We start from the raw sequence: 21,626 nt of genomic DNA, 5'->3' as shown, positions 1-21,626 counted from the left end.
CATTAATGAGACCTCATGCAATCCTGAGATTCTTCTGCCTCCCCCGCAGGAAAAATGACCACTTGTTGGTAGTGGGGAAATAAAACTACTCAACGTACACATATGAACAAATAAAGAAATATGAACAAATTCTGCAATACAGAGAAAAAAAAATCAATAATGTGAAAGAGTTCTTAAATGTGTCCCTGGTTGAGTTTGTTGTTGAGGAGTCTGATGGTGGAGGGGTTCTGTCTGGAGCTGTTTTGCAAGCAGAGTCAAACTGGCTTTCTGTGTGTGAGACACACACACACACACACACACACACACACACACTCCTACTCACTCACAGGACAAGCTGGCAAGCTTGTGGAAAGCCCCATTTGGAAGACGGGTTTGTACGTGCTTTGTTCAGCCTGGTCAAAGCCCTTGTGGTTCATGCAAGAGGAGAGGACTGGCTGTCTAATGTTTCACTTGGAATAAGAGAATCAAAAAGGCACTCTGTGGTGACCTGAAAGAAAGAGGTTATCATCTGGAGAACCCTGATGCCGCAAGTATCGACAGCAAGACAGAGGTGACTGAATTTACCCTTGCATGTTGTAACCTAGTTTCAACAACCTGTACAAGAGTGATATTTTATATCACTTGTTCTCTCTCCACATTGCCCTTTGTTTCACAGTTGCAAATCTCTCTGAAAACCGAGAAGAACCTTCCTGAGCGGTAACCATTTACTTTTCAAGCACCAAAGCCAGGTGAACTTTATAAATGTTAAATTCTGTGCGCAATATAAGAATTGCCTGTAACCAGAGAACTTGGAGGAATGAGAAGTGAGATTGGACTGTGAATCAAAGAACTTTTCTGAACTTATACACACATAAACGTGTGCTTAGAATTAGAAGGGGATTAAGTAAGTCAATAGTGATAAGTTAAAGTGTGATTCTATTTTCATGTTTAAAGATAATTAAAAGCAACGTTTGTTTAAGTAACTATTTGTCTTGGTGAATATCTATTGCTTCCAGGTTTTGGGGTCCTCTGGGCTCGTAACAGGCTCCTGTACCTCCTTCCTGATGGTAGCAGAGGTGGTTGGCATCTTTGAGGATATAGGGTGCTTTTCTAAGACATTGCCTCAGGTAGATGTTCTTGATGGAGTGAAGTCTAGTGCCTGGATGTTGCAGACCGAGTAACCAACCCTCTGGAGTTTATTCTTGTCCTGAGATTTGGCAGTGATGCAACCAGCTGGAATGCTCTCCACAGTACACCTGTAGAAGTTTACGAGGGTCTTCGGTGACATACCAAATATCCTTAAACACCTCACAAAGTATAATTGCTGGTAAACCTTGTTTGTAATTGCATCAACATGGAGGCTCCAGGACAGATTCTCGGAGATGTTGACACCTAGGAATTTGAAGTTTTTGACCCTTTCCACTACTGAGCCTTCGATGTGGACTGGGTTGTGTCCCCCTGACTTCCTCCTGAAATCCACAATCACTCTTTGGTTTTGCTAACATTAAGCACGCTTCTGTTGTCCTTACACCATCCAATGAGCTGATCTATTGTCCTCCTGAATGCTTACTCATTGCCGTTTGTGATTCTGCCGAGAACTGTGGTCTCATCGGCAAATTTGTAGATAGCATTGGAATTGTGCCTGGCCATACAGTCATGGGTGTATCATGAGTAGAGGAGTGGGCTAAGCATGCATCCTGTGTTGATAATTAGTGAGGAGGAGATGTTTCCAATTCATACTGACTGTGATCTTCCAATGAGGAAGTCAAGGATCCAGTTGCAGAGTGGGGTACAGAGGCCTAGAGTTTGTAGCTTCCTGACCAGCATTGAAGGAATAATGACATTGAAGGCCGAGCTGTAGTCAATGAAGAGCAGCTGTATGTATGAATTGCTGTTTTCGAGGTGATCCAGAGTTGAGTGGAGAGTCAGCGATATTGCATCTGCAATGGAGTGATTGTGACGATAGGTGAATTGCCGTGGGTCCAGATTTTTGCATAGGTTTTCCACTGTTAATGTTCTTGATGGTGGGGAACGTTTTGCCTGTGATATTCTGGGCTGTGTCCAGTGCCTTTTACTGGGCTTTACACTCGGGGTATTGGTGTCCCCATTCCAGACTGTGATGCAGCCAGTCAGCACATTTTCCACCACACATCTGGAGAAATTTGGTTTCTGATGTCATACCAAACCTCTGCAAACTCCTGATGAAGTAGAAGAGCCTTCTTCATGATGCCATTAGTACGTTGGGTCCCAGAAAGATCCTGGAAATTTATACCAGCCCCGCAAAACCAAACAGATACTTCTGAGAGGTAATGACACCCAAGAACTTAAATTTACTCACCCTCTCCACCTCTGATTTCCCCAATGATCACTGAATCATACACATCTGATTTTCCCTTCCTGAAGTCCACAATCAGCTCCTTAATTTTGGTGACATTAAGTGAGAGGTTTTTGGTGTACTATTCAGCCAAGTTTTCCATCTCCGTTCTATATGCTGACTCATGACCCATTTCTCTGCAACCCACTCCCATGGTATCATCAACAAATTTGAAGATGGAACTGTTGTAGTACTTAGCCACACAGTCATAGGTGTAAAGTGAATAGAGCAGGGGGCAAAATATGCAGCTCTGGTACTGATGGAGATTGTGGAAAAGATGTTCTTACTGATTTTCACTGATTATGATCAGGAGGTGAGGAAATGAAGGATTCAATTACACAGTCGGGTGTTGAGTCTCAGGTATTGGAGTTTGCTGATCAGTGTTGAGAGGATGATGATGTTGAATGTAATCAATAAAGAGCATCTTGATGTATGCATCTTTGCTGTCCAGGTATTTCAGGGCTTTGTGTAGAGCCAGTAAGTATTGTTATGTAGGAAAATTGGAATGGATCTATGTTGCCTCTCAAAAAGGAGCTGATGTGCTTCAACACCAGCCTTTCAAAATACCTCATCACTGTGGATTTAAGTGCCACTGGCCAGTAGTCACTTAGGCAGGTTACCCCACACCTCTTGGGCACCGGTACAATTAATGTCTGTTTAAAATAAATGGGTACCACACCCTGCTGGAGTGGTATGTTGAAGATATCTGTGAATGCATTGGCAAGTTGATCAGTAAATGTTTTTAATACTCCGATGGGTACTCTAACCGGGCAGGGTGCTTTCCTCTGATTAACCTTCCTAAGCCAATGTGGACAGGAAAAGATCATCAGGGGACATGGGGGTGCGCAGTGATGGCTCTTCCTTGTTCTTGTGGTTGAATCAGGTGTAGAAGGCATTGAGTTCATCTGGGAGTGAAGCTTTGCTGTCTCTGACTGCACCAGATTTGGTTTTGTAGCATATTATGTCAATTAGGCCCTGCCACAGCTGTTGGATATCCTTCTTTGCTTCCATTTTTGTCCAGAAACCCCATTACATATGGGAGATTGCTTTCCTTAGATTGTATCTGTTTCTTCTGTAGTAATCTTGATCTCACAACTTCAGTGTCTGTGATCTGGCTCTCAGCAGGTTCTGGATTTCATTGTTCATTCAGGGCTTTTCAATGGGGAAAACCCTGAACTATTTCCTGGGGACACACTTGTGAGAAACAGAAGTACCTTCACAGAAATTGCTCGAGACAAAAATTGAGAACAAAGAACATTTATTATACAACAATGCAAAGTTGGGTGCTTCCCCTTACCCTGGGAATACACACACATACTGGGGCTCACCCAACTTTTATACAGTTCATTTCAGTGTAGAGGTACCCTCCCACCCCTAACATTCTTCTGCCTCCTGGATAAGTTTGGCATTAGGCAATCCTGTCTGTCTACATGCTGTTTCTGTGAACTTGGAGGACCAGGGGGTATCCTGTCTGTGTTCCATCATGTCATTGTCCTTATTGTCAAACCTGCCTTTGTACTTATTCACACCTTCTCAACCCTCAGGGCTTACTAACTCTAATATGCAGAACTTGCTAATTCTGTCTAAGGCTAGAAGACCCTTATCTTATTCAGACTAACTTTATCCTACATTCTATTATCTACCCTTATCCTATTCATACTGGCTTTATTCATTACACATATTTTCATATTAGTTTTACTCATCTCTCACAATCCTCACTTTTCTTTTAGCTACGCTTCATGAATTCTCAACTGGAATGTATTACTTGTAAACTTGGTCTTTTTCCCAGCGAGTCAGTAACCGAACTGCAGTCTCAGCATCATCAGACAGAATTTGGGAAACATAGATCCTTTGGGTTATAGTGATCTGACGAGGGGTCCGTTGAATTAAATACTGCACACAAGCCTTTAGGCAGGGGAGCACCATAATGGCCAGAATAGCGAGTCCAGCTGCTATAAGGGCTGTGGGTATCAGACTCCAGTTACCAATAAAAAGTCTAGTCCATCCCACACCGGACCAAGGTTGCCAAGTCTGAACCTGGGCATGGGAAGATTTTCGAACTCCTGTAGAAGTGTCTTTAACCGCCTGACCGTTGTGAGCATTGTCATTAACCAGTCTTTCACAAACGCTGCCTTCAGCAGGCAACGAGTAATCGAGATCCAGGTGGTTTTGTTGAACTGTGGCTTGTATTTGTCGTCTTTCTTCAGCCCATAAATTCAGGGCCATCGCTGTCTGTTCGGTGATGATCTCCAAGACTGCCTGGAGTCTGATTAAACGATTTAAATGCCAAGCAGCTGTGGTGTTCTGGAGCAGCTTACGTCGTTTACAACTGGAACTCCCCTTACAGTGGTGGTTCTTAACATTCCAAATGTCTGTGTGACCCAAAGGATGATTTACAGGAGACCAAGTTGGGGAGGGGTCTTTCTTGTCACTTAACCTGTGAGTTGCAGCTTGTCTGCGAACATTAGCATAAGTATCACTGAACCTGTGAGTTGCAGCCTGTCTGTGAACATTAGCATATGTAATCACTCTATCTCTGCTACATGTACAATCCTGACTAACATTCTGCCTGTCATTGTCCCACCATTTTCTTTGTGCTATCTCTTTAAAACTCCTCTTTTTAATATCTGTAGAGGCCGGAATACAAACCAAGTCTACTCCCCTAGGGCCGTTCTGTTCCCCTGGTCCATGTTGGGATCCTATATTAACCCATACCCCACTATGACTATACTCTATACCTGTGCCCTTCTACATTCTAAAGGTAAATAATTGTCACCTCTGCTGCCCCTGTTCTAGGAGGACTTAATACATTGTGAGCAATTTGGTGATTTCCCAAAAATTGGGAACCAACAAGTAAACAAAACAGCAAATGGTAAAAACAACATTCCAGCACTTTCTCCCGGCATAGTGTAACTTTCAGATCAGAAGGATGAAGGACTGCACGCCAGGTGGAGGGTAGATTATCAATGTCTTTAGTCCGTGGATCAGCAGCTTGTTTAATTCATTGTATGTGAGTCCACCCCTTTTCTTTCGTTCGCACTGCGGTGTCTGTAATCAAAAGTACACAATAGGGGCCGTCCCAGACAGGTTTTAGTTGGTGATCTTGCCATGCTTTTACATATACCCAATCAGCAGATTTAATAAAATGAATAGGATGCTCCAGGGGTGGGTTTTGAACTAATAAACCCTTCTGTTTAATTAACTGCCAATGTATTCCCAGGATTTATTAGTTCACGATCCTGTTTACTTGGTGAAACGCTAATTAAAAGTGAATAGCTGCAATTTAATGCCTTATTTGTTTTTACAATAGTTTCCAAAATCGTTGTGGGGCAAGACACCGTTTACCATAACAATCTGACTTTTCTTTGTGTTAATTATTGTAAAAAGAAACACAAACCATATTTCCATGGGTTTTGAATATATTAGACCTTATTAAAACGCAGTTGAAGCTGCTTGTCTGTATGGGGCAACCAACCTGCAATTTGTTAGAGTGAGTACATAACAGACATTGCAGCACAAGAGCCCCTGCAAGAGAACTTGAAACATATTCAACCTTTCTTCTTCTTTGGCTTGGCTTCGCGGACGAAGATTTATGGAGGGGTAAATGTCCACGTCAGCTGCAGGCTCGTTTGTGGCTGACAAGTCCGATGCGGGACAGGCAGACACGGTTGCAGCGGTTGCAGGGGAAAATTGGTTGGTTGGGGTTGGGTGTTGGGTTTTTCCTCCTTTGCCTTTTGTCAGTGAGGTGGGCTCTGCGGTCTTCTTCAAAGGAGGTTGCTGCCCGCCAAACTGTGAGGCGCCAAGATGCACGGTTTGAGGCGATATCAGCCCACTGGCGGTGGTCAATGTTGCAGGCACCAAGAGATTTCTTTAGGCAGTCCTTGTACCTTTTCTTTGGTGCACCTCTGTCACGGTGGCCAGTGGAGAGCTCGCCATATAACACGATCTTGGGAAGGCGATGGTCCTCCATTCTGGAGACGTGACCCACCCAGCGCAGCTGGATCTTCAGCAGCGTGGACTCGATGCTGTCGACCTCTGCCATCTCGAGTACTTCGACGTTAGGGATGAAAGCGCTCCAATGAATGTTGAGGATGGAGAGGAGACAATGCTGGTGGAAGCGTTCTAGGAGCCGTAGGTGATGCCGGTAGAGGACCCATGATTCGGAGCCGAACAGGAGTGTGGGTATGACAACGGCTCTGTATACGCTTATCTTTGTGAGGTTTTTCAGTTGGTTGTTTTTCCAGACTCTTTTGTGTAGTCTTCCAAAGGCGCTATTTGCCTTGGCGAGTCTGTTGTCTATCTCATTGTCGATCCTTGCATCTGATGAAATGGTGCAGCCGAGATAGGTAAACTGGTTGACCGTTTTGAGTTTTGTGTGCCCGATGGAGATGTGGGGGGGGCTGGTAGTCATGGTGGGGAGCTGGCTGATGGAGGACCTCAGTTTTCTTCAGGCTGACTTCCAGGCCAAACATTTTGGCAGTTTCCGCAAAACAGGACGTCAAGCGCTGAAGAGCTGGCTCTGAATGGGCAACTAAAGCGGCATCGTCTGCAAAGAGTAGTTCACGGACAAGTTTCTCTTGTGTCTTGGTGTGAGCTTGCAGGCGCCTCAGATTGAAGAGACTGCCATCCATGCGGTACCGGATGTAAACAGCGTTTGGTGAGTGATATTAACTGTATTCTAAAATGAATTTATTTTAAAAATAGCCAAGTGGGAATAAGACATGTCTTTGTCAGTGCAGACGGCAACGAATTTGACGATTATTTAACATCGCTATTTTAATTTAAACATTAAATGCCTTGCGCCACAGCCCACAGGCGCTGGCCTTATTTAAAGCAATCTGTAAAACCGGCATTGAAAAACATTTAAAATATGTTCTTATGAAGATTGCACACACAATCATTTAAGTACAGGCTAGTTTCTATTATATTCCACTTAAAGTTCTGCTGCATGAATCCTGGAGCTTGTGGAGTCATTATTGAATCAAGAAATATTGGTGCCATGCCAATCTCTCTGTAACATGCCAATTTTTCCAGTCCTTAAGCCAAGATGTACTGAATAGCATCTGGTACAAGATCTGTGAGCTATTAATGATATTGTTATGCCTATGCACCCAATTGTTCTGAACTATGCCACTAATTTAAATCATATTCCAGCTATTGCAGTACTCACACACCACCATAGACCTGTTCGCAGGTTTATTTCTCTATTAAGCTAAATCCAGTCGTGCAGGGTTTACCTCCGTGATTATTTACAATGTAACTTCCGCACGACCGGATTTAAATATAAACCTGATGAATGGGGGAAGTTATCATGAACTAAATTACAGCAGCAATACAGAGAAATTGTGCTGAGGCATTAATTTCACTCCGGAGGAAAATGGACCAGAGAAATCAATCATTAAACCTATAGGAATCCCCAGAGGTTTCTTTATTCTCCAGAGGTGGGCGATCTTTAAGCTCACGGTCCTTGACTGCTGAATGTGCAGAACAAATGTACTAAATCTATTGAAAGGGCTCCATACCGCTAACTGCAAGACAGGAGCCTGGAGCCTCAGTTTCAAGTGAACAGAATACAATTCATTAGTGCCACAACGCATTTAAAGGGACATGCACACTCCCCCTTCAACTGGCTGATCCAGCCACTTTACACATCAGATCCTTTCTTTATCTTACATACACTTAAAAAATAAGACGTATAGAACTCACCGTATTTGCGCAAACATTTCTCCCTGCAAATGTTATAACATCGCTCAACTCTCACGTACTCCCTGTGCAAAATCACGTTTGAATACAATTTATTTCATAAAATGAAATTAACTGGTAGTTAAATTCGCTCATTCTACAGTATTGATAAATGATCATTTATGACATTTACATTTTAGCATGAATTTTAATTAATATTGGTCAGTGACTGAAGTGAGAAGTTGTGATTTATGAAATTATCTCTGGTCTCTACTTTCCCACTCCCGGTGCTTCTCCCAACGTCCAGGAGCTGGCACACAGCCCCTAACAGTTCCCTGCTGTCCCTCCACAACTTCCTTGACTGCCTGCATCAAAATCTTAGCCTTTCCTTTCTGTTTATTGTCAGACCTCTGGACGTATGCCCTTTGTGCGATCTGTAAAAGCTGTGTTATTCCCTGTTCATGCCAATTCTTAGTCTTCTGCAATTTTCTCCTGATGTCTGGGGCTGAATTAGTAACGAAGTCCATTAATACCCATGTATATATATTTGGTCCCAAAAATTGATCTAATTGTTCAGCACATCCCTGAGGATCCTCTATCAGGGAGGTCATTTCTCTCTTAAAGCTACGCACCTCCGTACTAGTCAGGGGCACATTTACGAAACTGAGACCCACTCCCACAGGAACTTCCCATAAAGGTCTCATCCAATTAATTTCTGGCTTATCCTCTCCTTTATAATATCTAGGTTCCTGCTCTCCAGGAAATGAATCAAAGGGTTCTGTCCTTCCCTCCCGGAGGGTCTCACACTGTTCTGAATCAAAGTCTCCTCCCTCTCGTCAATTGAGGTGGTGATCTAGTACTTTGTGAACAGGTCATCATATCACCCCTACTTTCATTAGCTGTGGGGGAGGAGGGGAAGGTGAAGAAGGGTGGAGCATAGGAGAGAGGGGAAAGATAGAGCCAGCATAGGAGGAGCATAAGGTGGAGGAAGGGAATGTAACACATCCCATCCTTGTGTTTCAGGGACAAAAGGTTCCTCATCCTTCTTGTCCTTGCATTCCTTTTCATTCAAAACCAGTTGATCAACCGATCCACTGAGCCAGCAGGCTGCATATTCTCGGCTCTCAATATTATCTCTTTGATTTTGATAGAGCCAGATGTTCAATGCCTGACACATCCAGTCCTCATCAGATCTGAACTTTGGCCAATATACCGAATTCCCTTTTATCGGGGGTTTTTTAACCCATTCAAGACAGCAATACCTGACCATGGTCTGTTTGTCTTTCCCGCGGGTTCTCCCCGCACCCCAATCAGATGGCATTAATCCTAACGGACTTTTCTTAGTTATCTGATCATCCTGTCCTTCCTTAGGAGTATTTCCCTTGCTACTCACACCTCCCATACTAACAGGTAAGTAAAATTCCTCTTACCGGGATCCAGTAGCTATTCCTAATGCACTTCCTTAACGTCCTCCCGTCGTTTGTTCTCAATGCCTCTTGGATATCACTCATTTCATCCACTGACAAGTCACCCGCCATCCGTGGGTCCAGCTGAATCAGCCAGGGTGCACCTACCCTCGTCGTCGGGCTCTCTGTCAGTGGAGGGAGTGGGATCCTGGACGAACCCCCATTTGTGAGAACCTTCACAAAAATTGCTCGAGACAAAAATTGAGAACAAAGAACATTTATTATACAACAATACAAAGTTGGGTTCTTCCCCTTACCCTGGGAATACACACACACACTGGGGCTCACCCAACTTTTATACAGTTCATTTCAGTGTAGAGGTATTCTCTCCCCCCCCCCAACATTCTTCTGCCTCCTGGATAAGTTTGCATTAGGCAATCCTGTCTGCCTACATGCTGTTTCTGTGAACTTGGAGGACCAGGGGGCATCCTGTCTGTGCCCCATCATGTCATTGTCCTTATTGTCCTTATTCACAAACCTGCCTTTGTCCTTATTCACACCTTCTCAACCCTCAGGGCTTACTAACTCTAATATGCAGAACTTGCTAATTCTGTCTAAGGCTAGAAGACCCTTATCTTATTCAGACTAACTTTACTTCCTACATTCTATTATCTACCCTTATCCTATTCATACTGGCTTTATTCATTACACATATTTTCATATTAGTTTTACTCATCTCTCACACAGTCATCTGCAGCTGTTTTTATAAAGTCTGTGACAGCCCTAGTGCAATTATTCAGATCCTCAGTTGAGTCCTTAAACACTGACCAATTTGCTGACTCAAGGAAGTCCTGTAATCTATCTTCAGCATCCTGCTAGCTGACCTGCTCTCCAGGGCCTCTCTTTTTAGGCTGTCAATATGAAGGCAGAAGGAGCACAGCCAGGTGGTCCGACTTGCCAAAATGTGATCTCTGGAAAGAATGATAGGCCTTCCATGGTGTAGCAGTGATTGAGTGTGCTGGGACCTCTGGCACAGTAAGTTACATGCTAGTGGTAATTGGGCAAGTTTTCTTAAGACAGGGCTGGTTAAAGTCATTGACTAAGATTTGTACTGCGTCGGGGACTTGAGGAATTTAGAACAGTAGCTAATTGGGTTAACACCTTTTTTTCAAGGGTTTTATTTTAAAATTAATGTATTTGACTGCATATAAGACCCATGGGCATATGAGACCACCCCCCCCCATTTCATCAGGGAATACGAAAATGTTTTTTTATTGTATTTATGGATAAGTTGGTGAATAGGTTCTTCCTGAACCCCTTGTGCTGCTGGCGGGAGCCGTCATGGTTGGCCTTCTAACTGGGTAAATGTGCGGAGGTGGCAGCTCCGGACAGTCTCATGGTGCTGGCGGAGGCTGCTGTGGTCGGTCTCACCTGTGGAAGTAAGCGCCAGCGGCTGCTCTGGAAAGCCTGGTGTTGCGCTGCTGGTGGGGGCTGCCGTGGTTGGCCTTCTCATCGGGGGAAGAGAGCAGAGGCCCATTTTCTGGACAGCCGCAGCACCTCCGTGGGCTTCTTGAAGCTGGGCAAGTATCCGGCGACCTGCTCCATTTCAACTTCGCATATAAGACTGGGGGGGGGGGCTGGAGGGAGTATTTTTGAGGAAAAAAGTGGGTCTTGTATGCTGTCAAATATGGTAACGCTATGCTTTGGGGTATATTACAAAGCACTGGCTAAATTTTCTATTGTAAGACTTTCAGTTTATGTTATTTCATGGAGAATTCCAGCAGTGATAGTTAAATTATCAGCAAGAACTAGTTCAGTAATTTTCCTGCACCTCTCAGAAGTATCTGTTTGGTTTTGCTGGGCTGGTATAAATTTCTGTTAAGAAATTATCCCTTTTAAAATATTGATATCTAAATTATCTCACAGCCCAGAGGTAGTAAAGATCAGAAGAAAGTCTGCAGAAATCGTGGTTGAAGTCAAAAGACAAAGATGGAGAAACTCAGCAGGTCAAACAGTGTACTTTATATCGCAAAGATAAACCTTCATCAAGGTATGTCCAATATGTAGGCAGGCGCCAGAAGAAAAACATGAACACTGGGCAAACTAAAAAAAATCTCAAAATGGATTATGTTTATATAAAAAGAAAAACATTATGTCAAGTTTCATTGCTCATTATTCATCTCAGCAGTCCTTTGCGCTATTTCTAGAGGGGAGTCGGATTTCCAAGTTATTGCAATACATTTCTTAGTCACTGTTAAGGCTATTTTAACAAATTCAATTTGGAATTTAGTTAGTTTATTATTTATTTCAATAAAGTTGCCCAAAAGACAAAGCTCCAGGAGACCCACAAAGGCCACACCTGTTATCCTTGTTATATTTCGGTGATATCCTGCCAGAAAGGTCTCACCTTCACACATGACCATGTAGCATGTTGTGATGGATTATATGATATTTTATATTATGTATAGATATATTTTTGGAAGCTAGATTGTGGGGTTCTTAGCTAGGTCACATACAAATATAAACCCTTCAAAACAGATCTCATTTAAAATGCCAGTACTCTGTTCAAGCCAGACAGTCCAGGGTCCCAGTGCCTTTGTAAAGACAATGGAAACTGTTTTGCTGAAGGACTTCACAAATAGGTGTTAAATGGACATGCTGTGGAGTAATGGATTATTGATTTGGAAAGCAACAGATGAACGGACTCGGAAGATTGGGTCCAGAGCCGTAGTCTGTCTGAATGCAGTTTGCTGTTTTAAGAGGGGCATGTGGTTTTCTCTGTGAGAGAGAGAGAGAGAGAGAGAGAGAGAGAGAGAGAGAGAGAGAGAGAGAAGAAATTCAGCAGCAGCAGCTGGGACTGGAACAGGACAAGTTGGCAAGCTTGTGGAAAAACCCCATTTGGAAGTCGGGTTGTGAGTTCTTAAATTAGCCTGTTCAATGCCCTTGTGGTCCATTCAAGAGGTGATGGCTGGCTGTATAATGTTTCACCTGAGATAAAGGAAACAGAAAAGGCACTCTGTGGTGACCTGAAAGAAAGAGGTAATCATCTAGAAAACCCTGATGGGGCAAGTTTATTTGGCAAGACACTGAAGTGGCTGATCAGAAGGAATCAGTTGTGTGTTTCCAACAGCAACAATCTCTCTGAAAACCAATAAGAACCTTCCTGAGCGGTAACCATTTACCTTTCAAGCACCAAAGCCTGGTGAAGATTCATAAATGTTAAATTCTGTGCACAGTATAAAAATTGCCTGATACCAGAGAACTTGGAGGAGTGAGAAGTGGGATTGGACTGTGAATCAAAGAACTTTTCTGAACTTATGCATACATTATATACATGTATGCTTCGAATTTGAAGGGGGTTAGGTTAAGTTAATAGTAATAAGTTAGAGTTTGATCCTGTTTTAATGTTTAAAGATAATTAAAAAGAACTTTTGTTTAAGTAACCATTTGTCTTGGTGAATTATTATTGCTGCTGGGTTTTGGGGTCCTCTGGGCCCATAACATTGTAAAATGTTTCTATTTCTGTTCCACACCTAAAACACATCTCCAATATTTAAGATTTTGATTTTTGCACCTTATATGATGTGAGATGCAATTGGTGTAGAAAACTATATTGCACTAATCAGTATCTTCCATTTATAATCGACATCATACTATCCAAACACCAATCAGACCAACATCTTCCCATTATTGCAACACCTAGATTTGACTTTCATCTCTGTAAATGTGGTTTTGCACTTTCATTCTGGAGAGCATAGTACATCTTAGTTATAAATTTAGGTGTATTCTTCAGCCAAATCATTCATTTCATTTTCACTAATTTCAAGAGGGGCCAAATTTAGTTCCCATCTTACTTTTAGGGACAATCTTAGCTGTAGAAAACAAAATAAAATCCCATTAGCAATTCCATATTTATTTCTTAATTGTTCAGAAGATATAAGAGATCCCTCCACATAACAGTCATCAATACATCTTATTCCTTTATCATAAATTCAGTATTTTGTTACCCAGATTCATACACTGCAACACATTTTTACATAATAGTGTCCTTAGAGATATCCCTGATTTTTTTTTCAATACACTCATTTATTTCTTGTCATATTCTAATCATATGTATTAATATAGGATTATCCATTTTTTTTGTTATTAACTTAACATTCCACTTGTAAATAAAATCCTTTGCTGTCTCCTTTTTTATTGATTTCAATCCCATTCAGATACAAGAGGGGAGATTGTCTTCTTCAAAGAAGAATGATAAAAATCTTGCTTGTGCTGATAAATAATACTTCTTAAAATCTTGAAGCCTAAGTCCCCCCAGTTTATAATTCCATGTTCCTTTTCCAATGAAATTCTCGGCATTTTGTTATTCCATAGGAATTGCCTTATATAATTATTTAATCATTTAAATACATTTTAAGATAGTACAATAGGCATCAATTAAAAAAAATACTGTAATCATGGCATCACATTCATTTTAATACAATTTACTCTTCCCACTAAAGTAATTGGCAAGTCTTTCCATTTCTGTAAATTTCTATTTTTTTTATAAAAGAGGAGTGTAATTAAACTTGTACAAGTTCTGTAAATTATTATCTCATTATTTCTAAATATTTGATTCCATTTAAATCTACTACCATTTTGATATCTTTCATAATCAAAATTCATCAATGGCATTATTTCACTCATCCATATTTATTTTATAACCTGATTCTCTTCCATATTTTTCTAATATTGTTTGTAATTTTATCAAGGATTCAGCTAGACCAGACATGTGTAATAGCACATCAACAGCAAATAAACTAATTTTACATTCTTCCTGTCAAACTTTGAAGCCCTTAATATCTGGATCTCTCCTTATGATCTCCGCCAGTGGCTTGGTAGCTAGGATAAAAAGCACTGGGGACAGAGGACACTCCTGTCTACTTGATCTACTCAAGAGAAAAACCACTGACATTTAATTAAATTTGGTTTATGGTTTATGATAAAGAGCTTTTATCCAATTTATACATTTTCTCCTGTACCAAATCTTTCCAATGTTTTAAATAGAAAAGGCCATTCTAATCGATCAAATGCTCTCTCTGCCTCTAGAGAGATCATTATACTTGGATTAATCTTTGATTTTACTATATTAAATAGTCTACCTAGACTATTTGAAAAATGTCTTCCTTTAACAAATTCCACCTGGTCTGTATGATTTAATTTTGGTAGATATTGTCCCAATCTATTAGCTAGTCCCTTTGCCAATATTTTAAAATCAGCATTAAGGAGTGATATAGGTCTATATGATGAAGTTTTAATGGGTCTCTAGTTTTCTTCAGTAGCACTGTAATTATAGCAGTTGAGAAAGATTCTGGGAGGGTCTGAGTCTCCACCGTGTGGTCCAATTCATCTATCAAAAGAGGCATCAAGACATTTTTTAATTGTATATAGAACTTAGGTGGAAACCCATCCTCCATGGAGATTTGTTAGCTTGTAAAGTACCCAAAGCTTTCTTGATTTCTTGTGAAAGAGGCATCTAAATAATTTTATTCTCCATCTTCTAATTTTGGAAGTTTAACACTTGTTAGAAATTCATCCATCTCATAATAATTCTGATTTACATAGTTTCATATAATATTGTCTAAAAATATTATTTATTTCTTTTTTAATATATGTTATAGCATCAGCCTCTGTTTTTATTACATTTATCATCCTAGATGACTCCTTTTCCTTTACCTGCCAAGATAAACCTATATGTGCCTGTTCTCCTAATTCATAATATTTTTGTTTGGTTTTTAATATAGTTTTTTTCCATTTTATACATTTGTAATGAGTTATATTTCAGTTTTTTATTCTCTAAATTTTACTTGTAACCCTGTTCTCTGATACTCTTTTTCCAATTTTCAAATATGTCTTTCTCTAAACCATCCAAATCTGAGGCATATTCTCGCTTAAGATTTTTTTGTGTAACAAATAATTTGACCTCTTAGATAAGCTTTAAGTGCATCCCATATTAAAAAGCTATTATTAGAAGAAAGATTAGTTTCACAAAATAATGCTATCTGACTCTTAATAAATTCATAGAAGTTATTCCTTTCCAACAGTGTAGCATTAAGATGCCATCTATACACACTTTCATGTTTTTCCATTATTGCAATAGTTTAAAGTTAATAAAGAATGATCTGATAAAAGTCTCACCAAATATTCCACTTTTACTACTCTACTTTTTAACTGGGCAGACATTAAAAACAGATCAATCCTTGTATGTGAGTAGAATGAATAGCCACTTTCTATGGGGTTAAGCTGCCTCCATATATCAATAAAATTTAAATCCTTCATAAATGGATGTCATTTTTGCAGTTTTGCCCTTGTTACTGTTCTGGCTGATTTATCCACTATTGGATCTAGACAGAAATTGAAAGAGTGTACTGAAGAGTATATTTTGTCTTCCCTCTTCTGTTTTTAAAAGATATCCTTCTTAAAGGCTTCATTGTCATAATTTGGTGCATCGATATTCATAAATGTCCATGATTCTGCATAAATTTTACAATGTGCCATTACAAATTTTCCAGCTTAGTCAGTCAGTCTCTCTTCTATTATTATTGGTAGATTTTTATTAATTAAAATTTGCTACTCCTCTTGCTTTTGAGCCAAATGAAGATGATAATACTGGTCCCACCCATCCTATTTTATAATTTAGCATGTTCTGATTTGGTAAGATGTGTTTCTTGTAGAAAGAATGAATTTTTTTAGGTGACCTGCTTCCTTTTCACTTTAAGACTAAATTTTAACATTCTATCCAAATCGATTTTTATTATTGAATATTTCAAGTTTTTGGAATTACATCATCAAACTCCTTCCTTTGCTTAATCAAATTAGGACTAAAATCTTGAAAAAAATAGTTCTTTTCATGGTCATTCTTGGGTGGACCATTATTTTGCTTAGAGTATTTATATGCTGCTCCCAGAATTGTCTCCCATTCCCAGTAACTCAAAAGTCTTAACAGGTCCAGTTGTGTCTGAAGTTCCAATGAGCCCTGTCAATATGTAATTTTTCTCTGAATTTGTCTTCTCCCAGATCCATGTTTCAAATAATTCCCTGGATCTCTTCACTCGATTCCTTCTTTCAATCCAATAATTTGAACATTGTTTCATCTGCTAAAATTCTCCATGTGGCCAATCTTGTTCAGCAGATCTTGTCTGTCCGACTTCCACTTCTTTGCATCTTTTTCCAAAGTTTTTTTTTTAGCTTGTGTTTTTACCAAATCTGTTTCTGCTTGGATCATTCTTTCCATTAAATCTTCAATGATTTATTTAATTTCAGTCATCCTTTCAGTCGTGTCTCTCATTACATTTTTGATGCCTGCAAATCAATTGCTCAAGTTTTCCATTTTCTCCAGGATAATATTTAGTTCTTGTCCTGACTCTCCAGCTCTGCTGGGTTTCGCTGGTCCTGAGGCCACTCTTACACTGCTTCCTTTCGGGCTTTCACTCAATGTTCCTAACTGAGTAGAAACTTCCTCAATTTTTGTTCTTGGCTGCCTTGGTTTCTTAGTACTTGTTGTGTCCATTTTTTGGTGAAAAAAATCTTAATTATAAGATTTTAACTGTCTTTTTGATACTCTTCATGGAGAGCTTGATCAAAACATGTCTATCTAAGTCTTTCACATTATGACACCCCACCCCCATTGCTCATTGTTTAGATTTTGATTTAAAATTGCTTCTCATCCATTTTTGTTTGTGCTTTAAATTCAGCATGACTGAGACAACAATGGTTGGTATTCTAAATTATTATGGAGACGATTGATGGGGGAGAGGGAGTAAAACAGAAAAATAGAGGGCTATGGGTGTACGGCAGGAAAGGTTCCATTTGTTGAGTACATTTCTATCAATTGACATGGCATCGTGAGCCCAAGACCCCATTCTGTGCTATTGTGCCTTATGTTAAAACAGCATAATTGGAAGGGTAATTGTGATGGAACAGATATTTTTGCACGATAGGACAGAGCTAGTATCAGGAAAAAGTCATAGCTGCCACAGGACCCATGCCACCAGATTCAGGAGCTGCTACCCTTCTACAATTGGATTCCTCAACAACAAACTCAATCAGAGACTCATTTAAGGACTCTCACTTTGCATGTTATTTATTTCTGAATATTTATTTTTCTGTGTTGCATAGTCAGTTTGTTTACATTTCTTTCTTTCTTTACGTTTCTCTTGTATGCATATTTTTCTTCTTGAGTACAGCTTACTGTTACTGATAAATAGAAATTCTGCCTGGCTCCCAGAAAAAGAATCTCAGGGTTGTATGTGATACCATGTATGTAGTCTATAAATTTGAATTTTGAACTTTGTAATCTATATCATTAAGGAGTCTCAGTGGGTCACTTTCCCCCTTTAACCTGTTCTCCCATCATTAAGATCATAATTGACTAATTTCAAATTTATATGATAATTACTCTTTAACTTTTACCCTTCACTATCAAGAATTTTCTGATTTCCACCTTAAAAACATCTGAAGACTCTGCTTTTGTTCCCCTTTGAGGGAGAGAACTCCGAAGATAACAACCTCACCCTCATCCTGAGAGAAGAAATATTTTGCTTCATCCCTGTTTTAAAATGGGAAAGCTCTGATTTTAAATAATCACCCCTATTTCTGCAGACTTCCACAAGAGGAAAAATCTTTTCCTGGACTCCTTTGGATTTTGTTTGTTCAGTTGAGTACCTCTCATTCAGCTAAACTCCAATAGATACAGTTGTCTGGTCCAAACATTCCAAAAAAGCAACCCGCCCATTCCATGCTGAACTTTCACTGAATGTTTGCATAAGGAGACCAATACTCCAGATATATAGAGTCTCTCCCCTACTTACAACCTATGCGACTTATGACCATCCATACATACCACCAAACAAAAAACTGTATACATTTTGTAAAAATTGAAAAAAAAATGTAAACATAAAAAATATGCTTGGTGATACGTTCACCAGTGTTAACGACTGTGTGCATACAATAGTGACTGTCAGACGATATCCTGGCATTGTGTACATCACAGCATCTCTCTCAGTTCTCAGGATAAAAGAATGCTGTACAGGTACAGTGGGCTATCGGGAGAGCATAGGGCAGCAGGATTAGTGTGGGGCCTGATAGGGGGTTGTTGGGAGAGCACAGGGCAGTGGAATCTGTGTGGAGACTTATAGCGGGCTGTCAGGAGAGTGTGGGGCAATGGGATTAGTGTGGGGACATGGGATTAGTGTGGGGACATGGGATTAGTGTGGGGACATAGGATTAGTGTGGGGACATGGGATTAGTGTGGGGACATGGGATTAGTGTGGGGACATGGGATTAGTGTGGGGACATGGGATTAGTGTGGGGACATGGGATTAGTGTGGGGACATAGCGGGCTGTCAGGAGAGTGTACTCCATCCGCCTGCATCCCAAGACTCAGTAAGTTTTGCATAACTAACTGCTCTCTTATATTTTCCTGCCAAAATGGGCAATTTCATGTTTTTCCATGATGGTCGGTTCACCAGATCTTTGCCCACCTGCACGTCTTTGTCCCTTTTAGGCCTTAATATTCAGATTACATTCTAGGAAATTGGCATGAATGCATTGTTTACTAGTGTTAAATTCTGTCGCACATATTTTACCAGCAAATTTACACATCTGTTCCCTTTGTTTGAATGTATTTCTAATTGCTCCACTAGGATATTGGATTTAACAATAAATATGTATACCAGAAACTGTTTTCTTGAATGTGGATGACTTGCTTGAAGATATTTCTGATATTCATTGCAAGTAATTTCACACTGCATGCAACAAAGTGCAATATTTTTCAGCAACTTACTAACAAGATAAGTACCTTTAAATTGCCTATTTAATCTATTTTATTTTTCACAATGGAAAAGGTTGCAGAATAATTTACTGTATATACACATGTAATTATTGATACCATGTAAATCTAACCCACTATTTTTGGTCCAGAAATCTAGTATTTTCCATATATCACAGGCAAAAGTTGATTTTCCCCCCCCCCACCTATTTTTGGTCCTGGTTTCCCTCACACCAAAGCTACCGACACCTGACCGCCATCTCTTTCCCAGGCTTCGATGACCTGCCTTTTGGAGCTCTTGATGCGTTTGCCACCAACTCATGTCGGGCCTCAGCTGCTCGCCCATCAGAACTCCTGATGCCCCGACCACCTAGGCCCACCAGAGCTCCTGACGCCATGAATGCAGATCTTCACCTTGGCCACCCACCTATCTGAGTTCCCAACACCCCGATTGTGCATTTAACATCTGGTCCTGACCATCCAAGCTCACGGTCAATAATAGTATGCATGTAATAGTCAACCCCCTAAATTTTACCTAAAAAATTGGTCTCAAAAACTTGACTATTACATGAGTATATACAGTATACTCTTCAGGAGTACTAAAGCACAGAGACCAACCTTGGAATTTGCATGCCAAATTGCACAAGCTCAGAAATATCAAATCATTGTCATTTTTATGTCATGAAAATGTGTCCAACATCTGAGAAAATTTTTACTTCAAAATATCAACAAATTAACTCAGGACATAAAGGACAAAGGACCATGTGGAGCTTGAGTCTTTATCTCATTCCAAATACAGTTCTACACTCAGATATTGTTGTTCTTCTTCTTCTTCCTCTGGATTGACCATCTGTTGTTTCCTTGTTTTCTTTTTACCCTCTTCTTTCTTGTTGTCGTTATTGTCTGTGTTCTGCACCTGCTGCTGTGCTGCAGGTGTCTCTCTCAGCTGTGGAGATCGACTCCACAGCTGTTCCCCCCTCCCGTCAGTGTGTTTTTTTTCATGCGCATCGCGCACTTTTACTCGGCTCTGCGAGCCATTTTTGTAGTCCCGAGCCCGGGACCTCCACTGACCTGTGGGAGTGGGCCTCTCTCTCCGCGGTGGGCCTCTTCGGACAGGTAAGGCCTTCACCTTCTTCTTCCGACGTCTTTCCTTCTTCTTTTCTTCCCATTGTTTTTGGTTTTTCTTTCTTCGCTGCCATTGTCTTCACACTTTTATTTTCACTTTGTTTTGGTTTTTAAGTTTGTGCCTTTGTTTTTTCTCTATCTTTTTTTAACTTTTCTGGAGAGGGCTGGAGTTCCCCGACCGGCCACTACTCCATCACGTGACTCCCTACACTCAGATATTGTGATAGGAACAGATCCATTAATATAATACAAATAGAGTACTGGTGGGCACAAGCCAGTTGCTTTGTAACACTAGGGTACAGCGCTAGTCATCATAGACCACTATAAAACAGGTGTAATACTGTGTCAGGGGTATGGCAAGGTGAATAAAGCACAAGAGATATGGTGAAGTTGCAAGGCATGTCAAGGAAGCAGCTAAGTGGTATCAAGGAATTGGTGAGTGGAACTATATGGTGATGGAGCAGCAAGAACTATGGTATGGATTAATAAAAAAAAAATTAGACATACAGCATGGTAACAGACCATTTCAGCCCATGAGTCCGTGCCACCCAATTTACACCCAATTAACCTACACCCCTGGTCCATTTTGAACCCACGTAAACACAGGGAGAATGTAAATTCAAACCCAGGTTCTGATTTCTGGCGCTGTAAAGGCGTTCTGCTAACTGTGCCACACTAAAAGCATCAGTAATTTACAATGCGCATTTAAAATAAAATATAGTTCAAAGACAGTTTGAATTATATCTCCAGAAAATTGTGTGCGCACCACTTTCAGCTCATCTGGATCCTTCCTGTTCAACATAACATCCCAAGCTTTATCCATTGCACTCAATATTTCAAAACAATCTTTATGCTTTTCATCCATGTCCATTTTTGCGTATAGCAGCAAATGGGAACATTTATTCACAGAAGAAAAGTTTGGATTAAGGCCCTACCAGCACCTTTAAATTTTTTAGGCAATCCATAAAAGAGATTGTGAATGTATCCAACTGCTTTTGTTCCCAGTTACTTGCCTACATTTGGATGAAAATGTGTCATTCATTACAGGAAGTATATGGAGACTTTGGAGAAGATTCAAAAGCTCACCAAGGTATTGTCTAGGTTCAATTAGTAGTTCGAGGACACACTGGGATTGTTTTTCCAGGAGCATTTACAGATGAAGGGTGATGTGATGGAAGTGTACAAAATTAAGTGAGGTAAAGATATGATAGGTAGTTAAATCCTTTTTGTCAAAGAGGAAATGTCAAGTACT

General features: G+C 40.4%; 1 protein-coding gene across 1 annotated transcript in view; it reads left to right on the top strand.

The window, feature by feature from the left end:
* LOC138763835 (ras-related protein Rab-3B-like) overlaps positions 1-21,626 on the top strand; it is a 131,437-nt gene that overhangs the window by 940 nt on the left and 108,871 nt on the right. The gene's annotated exons all lie outside the window — the stretch shown is intronic.

The sequence above is a fragment of the Narcine bancroftii genome, chromosome 5, assembly GCF_036971445.1.
Source record: "Narcine bancroftii isolate sNarBan1 chromosome 5, sNarBan1.hap1, whole genome shotgun sequence".
Taxonomy (NCBI): Eukaryota; Metazoa; Chordata; class Chondrichthyes; order Torpediniformes; family Narcinidae; genus Narcine; species Narcine bancroftii.
This window is presented reverse-complemented; position numbering and strand designations above follow the sequence as displayed.